This window comes from Rutidosis leptorrhynchoides, chromosome 1, assembly GCF_046630445.1.
Source record: "Rutidosis leptorrhynchoides isolate AG116_Rl617_1_P2 chromosome 1, CSIRO_AGI_Rlap_v1, whole genome shotgun sequence".
In the NCBI taxonomy this organism is placed as follows: Eukaryota; Viridiplantae; Streptophyta; class Magnoliopsida; order Asterales; family Asteraceae; genus Rutidosis; species Rutidosis leptorrhynchoides.
The window spans coordinates 568,316,152-568,325,311 of record NC_092333.1 but is presented as its reverse complement, the minus strand read 5'-3'; the positions used below and the strand labels follow the sequence as shown (position 1 = coordinate 568,325,311).

At 34.3% G+C, this 9,160-nt stretch overlaps 1 long non-coding RNA gene across 1 annotated transcript; it reads left to right on the top strand.

Annotated features, from left to right (window-relative positions):
- Positions 1 to 1,289: 1,289 nt before the first annotated feature.
- LOC139881662 (uncharacterized) lies at positions 1,290 to 4,443 on the top strand. The gene is made up of 3 exons (XR_011771734.1): positions 1,290 to 2,780; positions 3,256 to 3,328; positions 4,151 to 4,443. It is a non-coding gene; the product is annotated as an uncharacterized lncRNA (long non-coding RNA).
- Positions 4,444 to 9,160: the final 4,717 nt, after the last annotated feature.

The window sequence follows — 9,160 nt, the reverse complement described above, 5'->3', positions numbered from 1 at the left end:
TATATATATATATATAAATATATATAAACCAAAAAGTTTTTCTAAATTGCAGTTGAAAGTTATTTTAGGATGTTTGTATTTAGATATTATATCTATATTATATTATATATATTATTATAATTTAAATATATGTATATTACTCCGTGTGTCCACTAAAATCGATTTGCAAATGTTATCTAACAATGTAAAGGAGATAATTGCTTCAAAATATGCAACATAACTTTCAAACTAAAAATTGGCAAAGTTGCATAATGTATATACGTAGCTTTTTAATTTTCAAAACTTTTCAATATTTACATTTTAAATATTGTAATTGTTTACATTGTTTATTTAATATTAATATTTCATTTAATATAATGACATGTGACATATATACGTTTTATACAAGAGTTATTATGTAATGATAATGTGACGATCCGGAAATTTCTGACTAAATTTAAACTTAATCTTTATATGTTTCCGACACGATAAGAAAAGTCTGTAAGGTTGAGTCTCAAAAAGTTTGAACTGTTTCATATATTTAATTGACCTTCGACTGCTCTCGACGATTCACGAACAATTAATTGTAAATAGATATGTGTGTATGTATATATAAATAATAATTTGAAGTATTATATGTTGTTGTTATTAATTAATAAAATAAAAATAGGATATTATAATAATTATTATTTAAAATATATCTCTATATATAAATAAATTATATTAAAAATAAATATTAAATAATTGTAATACTCGTTTGATGTTTCGATTGATATTAAGCAAGTTAAATTCAAACTTATGTAATTTTAAAATAAACGGTAATACGAAAATGAGTTATATAAGTTATAGGCTTATTAAAAGTATATTTAGGATCTAATTATTTAATTTTAACACTTTTTATATTTTACCCATAAATGAGAGGGACAGTTGATGTAATTTTTATTTATTAAATTAATGACCGAATTTTATACCATAATGAATGAAATAAATAAATAAATATAATCACGATAAAAATTTAGGATTTTTCTGAGTACTTTTATCCGTCGCTATTTAACAACGGACTACGAATCAATATCCGTGATATAACCGTAGGCACAAGATTACAAAGAGATGGTGGCTAATATATTTTACACACGTTTATTAATTATTATTATATTATTTGCAATATTTATATATTTAGATGTGTGGATCTCAACTAATACCAAATATCATTGTGACCCATATTTTCTTGTCTCATTGCTCTTGTTCTTTCACATACGTACATATTCCTAGCATTATTAATAATCAACATAGCATTTCTTAGTTGATAAGAATGCATGAGCCATGTACCTACTTGAAACCCCTAAACTAATCCCCTCGGTGCATGAATTCCACCTACATTGAGTCATAAAAGTGTATATTGATCAGTGACTCATTATTTCAAGTTGAAGTACCCACTTCCTTATCACCACCCTCATCACCTCTCGATTACCATCCATCACTCTCATCACCATAAACAACACCACACCAAACACCTCATTTCTTCTTGACCGTTATTTTTGTTTATAACCCGGAACCCAAATCGTCACATGCTGCTGCTTTATGTACCTTACTCGATCAAAACAGCTGCTATATGCAGCTGCAAATCAACATCAACTCAATCACAATCACCATCGAAACAGTACCACCATCATCACTTTATTCTCCAACTCATTTAACCATCAGCAAGAGTCATCATCAAACCCATCACGGAAGTCGATTGTTTGCAGCATGTTCCTTGCTTCCGTTCATGCTCATATTCGATCAGCATGTCAGCATACTCTCATATGCACCCATCCTCATCATTTTTTTTTCTATTTCCTGTTTCTACAAATCAAAAACAAACCCACATATTGATAATTGATTTATACTATTATGGTTACACATTTTTTTTTCTTTCTTTCCTCCTTTTACCGACAAACACCAAAAAGTGATAACCAATTGTTCAATTTGATAACTTAATTTTGTTATTAATTAATTCGGTGGAGCCAGGAATACACACGCACGTACACCTCAAATTGTTACTGGATATTATCATGGCAGTTTGGCTTCGGTTGTTTTTCTTTTATTTTTGGGCCGAGAGTTACCTTATGTTTCAGTTGGGCTTTTTATTTTGTTTTAAGCCATGATCCAACTAATTATTTTTGATGGGATGTTGTTGAACCAGCTTTAAAACCCATTTTTCTTTTTGCTCGGCACAATCATATTGCTCAGCTATCACTTCGTTTATTTTTTTTTATTTGACGAGGCATGAAAGATGATGATGGGTGCATGATTTTAAGAAGAATGATATTATGATTATGTACGCGTATGTTGGATAAGTGATATTGAATCATAATAAATTATGATGATAACCTATGAGGAAGATGCGAGATAGATGATGAATATGATTATGTTGATGATTAGAGTATGATGATAGATGTTAAGATTATGATAACGGGTTTAAGGTGATAACGATATATTGGTGATATTATGCTCGATAATGTTTAGGATTATGATGAAGATTAAGAGATTATGAAAATATAGATATAGGATGATGATAATTTGAGTACGGTAACAATGAAAGAAAGATGATGATTATGGTTAAGATTATGTGGATGACGATGATGATGCTCGTGATCTATGAAAAGATGACAGGAAGATACATGTTAAATATAGTTAGTGTACCTGCTATATTTCAGAAAAACAAGTTAGTTCATATGGTATGGGAATATGTTAGGGGAACGAGAGGTCGTGAGTTAGAGCCCGGTCTCGGGCATTTGCTTTTGGAAAAGCCTTTAAAGGTAGTAATTATTATTATTATTATTATTATTATTATTATTATTATTATTATTATTATTATTATTATTATTATTATTATTATTATTATTATTATTATTATTATTATTATTATTATTATTATTATTATTATTATTATTATTATTATTATTATCACTATTATTATTATTATTACTATAATTAATATTTTTATCAATATTATTATTATTAATATTATCATTATAATCGAATACAACCTTTGTTACTATTATTAATATAAAAATATACTTATTGTAATATTACAAATAAGTATGTAATAATCATATAAACATTTTTTTAACAAATTAGGCATTTTTAATATATATATTGATATAACTATATAGATATTAATCATTTTAAATATATACACAAATTAAATATATATAATACATAAGTTAAGATATAATATATAAATCTGTTAGATTACGATTATATGTGTTAATATATACATAAATGATATAGGTCCGTGAATCCGAGGTCAACCCTACACCTGTTAAATGACATCATATGTATTTTTACTACAAAGTACAGTATGGTGAGTTCATTTGATTCCCTTTACTCTTTACATTTTTGGGACTGAGAATACATGCGCTACTTTTACAACTGTTTTATTAAATGCTTTTGAAATACATTTTGAACTGCGAATACATGAAATGCTTTTATAAATGTTTGACAAGATAGACACAAGCAAAACATTCCTCGAATGAATTATGTGGACGTGATAATTGCCACTATTGAATTATGTGGACGTGATAATTGCCACAATTGATATGAATATTTTTCCCCTGATTATTATTGCTTGGTAACCTAAGAATTAGGGAACATCGCTAATTTTGAGAATTAGTGCACGCCTAATTGACGCGAATCCTAAAGGTAGCTACCGGGTTTAACACCCCCACCCAGAATGTTCACTAGACGGAAGGGCTAGTGGGCGTGGTGTTTAGTACTTCGAAGTTTATATGATTATTATACAGACGAGATGTTCTGCTTTGGGGATATTATTATGCGCATTATATGTTAAGGTCGGTTACCAAGCTAAGCTATGAAAGCAATGAAAAGTGAATGTTATGTATCGAGAGAATGATTTTATACACAGGTTATGTGCATGTTATTTTTGTGCACGAGATATGTGTACGGTTACTAAGATTTATGAAAGATGATTTCGTACACGAAAAAGGTGTACTGTATTTAAAAGATATCGCATGTACATTACAGGTGGGTATAGGATTCGGGCCCATTTGTACCATGCAGCATTTAAATCTTGTGGTCTATCAAAATGATGAATTTTATTGTTTTATGATAAACCTATGAACTCACCAACCTTTTGGTTGACACTTGAAAGCATGTTTATTCTCAGGTATGAAAGAAATCTTCCGCTGTGCATTTGCTCATATTAGAGATATTACTTGGAGTCATTCATGACATATTTCAAAAGACGTTGCATTCGAGTCATCGAGTTCATCAAGAATATTATTAAGTCAATTATAGTTGGAGGTATTATGAAATAGTATGCTTGCCGTCAATTTTCGATGCAAAGAAAGTTTATCTTTTAAAAACGAATGCAATGTTTGTAAAATGTATCATATAGAGGTCAATTACCTCGCGATGTAATCAACTATTGTGAATCGTTTATATTGTATATGAACTGTGATGCCCCGTACAAAACCATCGTGTACGAATCATCAACAACAGGATCATTACAAGGTTAAGTACTACATGCTGTAATAAAAGAAGTTGCATTCACGATAAAAAAGATGACGTCATAACCGACGTCAATTATTTTACACCAACAGTATGCTTCTACGAATAGCAAGCATGAATAAATGTATGTGACCCTTAGGTCGTTACAAAACATAGTTTCAAATGTATTAAAGTTTGAATGCAAGATAAACAGTTCATGCAGTGATAACACTAGAGCAGCGGGTGTCTACGGCAAGACTAGCACGACAGCGGAAGCAAATAACCTTAAGCACCTGAGAAAAACATGCTTAAAAATATCAACACAAAGGTTGGTGAGCTATATTTTAAGTATAACAGTATGTAAGGTAGGTCACGAGATTTCAGTGCTACAAAGAGCGTTTCAAAACAGTATGATAAAGTATATGTTAACCGTGGGCACTTGGTAACTAACTTAACATTTATACCCCCTGAAAGTACACTTGGCAAGTGCGTATGTTTACAAAGTATTAAACACTCGTTAAATGCTAGCGCTACTAGCCCGAGTGGGGATGTCAAACCCTATGGATCCATATCTAAGATTCGCGTTCACCGGTTCAAAAACTAATGACTAAACGTTACCGAGCTAAAGGGAATGTTTCTGCCGTTATATAACCCACACATATATAAATTTTAAGTACTCGTGCCTAGTATGTAAAACATAAAATGCGTATGTATTCTCAGTTCCCAAAATAGTTAAAGTAAAAAGGGAATGCTATAACTCACAATGATAAAGCAGCGGTAAAGTATGACTCGGGAAATAAGCAAGTATGTAGGTTGTCCAAACGGGTCCTCAACCTAAGTCAAATAGTACTAAGTCAGTAAATCGTCTGAAAAGGTTTAAAAGTATGTAAATAAGGTCTTAAGGGTCATCATCATTCATCATTAAACAAAAGGTGTAAAGTAAGTTTCGTTCATGAAAAGAGTTTTAAACAAAGGCTGAGTTCGGTCAGTCACCACGGTCTCTAAACCTACTGAAATAAGGTGAGACCAGTGGACATGGCTCCATATATGAGTCCTTTAGTTGTGGTAAAAATCCCAGAATCAAAATCGTCTTCCTTGGACCGTGGCGACGGTCTAAGTGCGAGTAGGTCAGAATTTTCAGCACAACGTTAAATGGACATAGTGACGATCGGAGGGCCATAAATCCTAAACCGTAACTCAGTTTAAGACGAGTCCTATATGAAAAGTTATCTACTCGAACAGAGATATCTGAAAATAATAATTACAGTAGCCCAGGTCGTACGGGTCAGACACATAAACAGTAAAACAGTAGGGTCAGTAGGTTCCGGTGGTTCTTGGTGCTTGATGCTTATCATGGTTCTCATCCTTGATGCATATAACTTCAAGTGTACAACTCATTGATGTGTTTGCATCATTTTCACCAAGGTTTGACCATCATAACCCAAGTGTAAGTCTAAGACATGAAGCACAACTCACTTAAGTGTTGCAAGTGTTTTGATGAACCAAAGTTACATCAAGGTCTTAGATTCAACATATACATGAAATGTAAAAGTAATATTAACCAAGTTTTGACTATTATGACACAAGTGTAGGTCTAAGACATGTTGCACAACTCACTTAAGAGTTGTATGAAGTTTGATGAACCAAAGTTACATCAAGGCCTTAGATCTAACACATACATGAACTTTAAAACTAATATTAAGTTACAAACTTGAAAGTGAATTATGAAATCAAGATCTTAAGTTGTAGAACATAGTTCTTAGTTAGATCTTGAAGATCCTAGACCCAAAAGTCTAGATCTAACATAAGTGTACCAAGTTAAATAAAGAAAGCTTACTTACATGTTCTTGAACTTTCAAAGTTAACTTTTAGTTCAAGATTAATGAGAACAAGGTTAACTAGTAACACTTGACCAATAACAACCAACAAACATGAAATTAAAGTACATAATATGAAGAAATAAACTAAGTAAACAAGTAAATAAGTTCATGGGTTGCATACTTTAAAGATTCAAGCCTAAGTCTTGATCTTTAGAAAGTAAACTTTAAAGTTTACTTCATGAACTTCAAGTATGATTTACAACCATGAACTTACAATCTTTGAAACAACATATGTAGAATATAAACTAGTAAGTTTAGTTCTTGTATGTTCTTGTAATTACAAGATAAAATGAAGAATGAAACTAAAGAGTTTGATTCTTGTAACTAGTAAAGAAAATAATAACAACAAAGTTCATGTAACTAAGTAACAACAACAACTAACAAGTATCAAGTAATTATACAACATCAAAGAACAAAGATGATGATGATGATAATGGGGTGTTGGGTTACGGTTTTAAGAAAAAGAAAGGAAGGGAGAAAGTGTTCTTGCTACTTACAATTTTGAGAGAAAAGTGAGAGAGAAATGAAATGCAAGTAGTGTGTGTTTGAAAGTGAAGTAAGATGCTTGTGAGTAAGTAATGTAAAAATGAAACCAAACCCTCCCTTACTCCCTCAAATGCCGACGGTTTGAATGGGTTCCAAAGGGGAGGGAGTTGTCTACTAGATTATGCAAGTTAAAGTCTTAAAAGTTGGATAATAAGAGAGCTTACATGGGGAATCTTGTTGCGTTTCAAAGTTTTGATCTCACGATCCATAATTTCAACAGGCTCTTCCACAAAGTGGAGTTTGTCGTCAATCGTAAGTTCCTCAAGTGGTATGATAAGTTCGGGTGCAGCAAGACACTTCTTCAAGTTTGACACGTGGAAGGTAGGATGAACTGAGCTCAACTGTGCTGGTAGATCCAAACGGTAAGCAACGGGTCCAACACGTTCCAAAATTTCGAAAGGACCAATGTATCGCGGGTTTAACTTTCCGCGTTTTCCAAAGCAAATCACACCCTTCCAAGGTGCAACCTTCAACATTACACGGTCGCCCACGTTGAATTCAAAGTCTTTACGTTTAAGATCGGCATAACTCTTTTGACGATCGCGGGCAGTCTTAAGTCTAGCTTGAATCTGAGCAATCTTTTTCGTTGTTTCGTGGACTACCTCGGGTCCGGTGATTTGCTTTTCGCCTACGTCAGCCCAACAAATAGGGGATCAGCACTGAGATGACTGTTGTTGTAAGAAAATTCGGCGAGTGGCAAATGCCTTTCCCAGGCCTTTCCAAAATAAATGACACATGCACGCAACATGTCTTCCAATGTCTGAATCGTTCGTTCACTTTACCCATCGGTCTGTGGGTGATATGCAGTACTCATGTCGAGACGGGTTCCCATGGCTTCCTGCAAAGAACGCCAAAATCTGGAAGCAAAACAGGGATCGCGATCTGAGATGATCGATAAAGGTACACCATGACGAGATACAACCTCTTCGATGTATAGTTGAGCAAGTCTTTCCATTGTATCCGTTTCCTTCATCGCTAGAAAGTGTGCAGATTTGGTAAGGCGGTCAACGATAACCCAAATGGTATCGCATCCGCCCACCGTCTTTGGTAGCTTGGTGATGAAATCCATTGTGATCCTTTCCCACTTCCATTGTGGGATTTCCGGTTGTTGAAGTAACCCATAAGGTCTCTGATGCTCGGCTTTAACCTTCGAGCAAGTCAAACACTTACCAACATAAGTCGCAACGTCCTTCTTAAGATTCGGCCACCAATACTGTTCTTTAAGATCGTGGTACATTTTGCCCGCTCCGGGGTGAATTGAATATCTCGATTTGTGTGCTTCATCAAGTATAAGATTCCGTAGATCTCCATAAAGAGGTACCCAAATTCTTTCGGCATAACATCGGAGTCCAGACTCCCTGACCTCGAATCGAGAGACAAGTATGTTCAAATGTTCATGAGATAAATTCTCCTCCTTGTGAGCCTCACCTTGGGCTACACGGATCTGACTATTGAGATTCGAATGAATGGTGATGTTCAGAGCCCTAACACGAAGAGGTACCGTCCTCTCCTTTCGGCTTAAAGCGTCAGCTACAACATTGGCCTTGCCAGGGTGATAGCGAAGTTCACAATCGTAGTCGTTGAGCGTCTCGATCCATCAACGCTGTCTCATATTCAGTTGCTTCTGGTCAAAGATGTGCTGGAGACTCTTGTGATCGGTGAAGATAGTGCTCTTAGTTCCATACAAATAATGTCTCCACAATTTGAGTGCAAAGACAACGGCTCCAAGTTCAAGATCGTGAGTAGTGTAGTTCCGCTCGTGAATCTTCAATTGGCAGGAGGTATAGGCAATAAACTTTGATTGTTGCATCAGTACACAACCAAAACCACTTTTCGATGCATCACAATAAACAACAAATTCGTCACTGCCCTCAGGAAGTGATAGGATAGGTGCGGTGGTTAACTTCTTCTTCAAAGTTTAGAATGCTGATTCGTGTGCGGGTTCCCAAATTAAATTCTTGCCCTTGTGAGTTAGCGCGGTCAAAGGACGCGCAATCAGAGAAAATCCTTCAATGAACCTTCGGTAGTAACCGGCGAGACCTAGGAATTGGAGAATATGCATCGGAGTAGTGGGGGTCTCCCACTTGCTGATAGCTTCAATCTTGGCGGGATCTACTTTGATACCCTGGTCGCTCACAACATGACCCAGAAATTGAACTTCCTTCAACCAAAATTCACACTTGGAGAATTTGGCGTAAAGTTGCTCTTGTCTCAAGAGTTCAAGTACTAGTTGGAGGTGTTGCTCATGCTCTTCTTCGCTC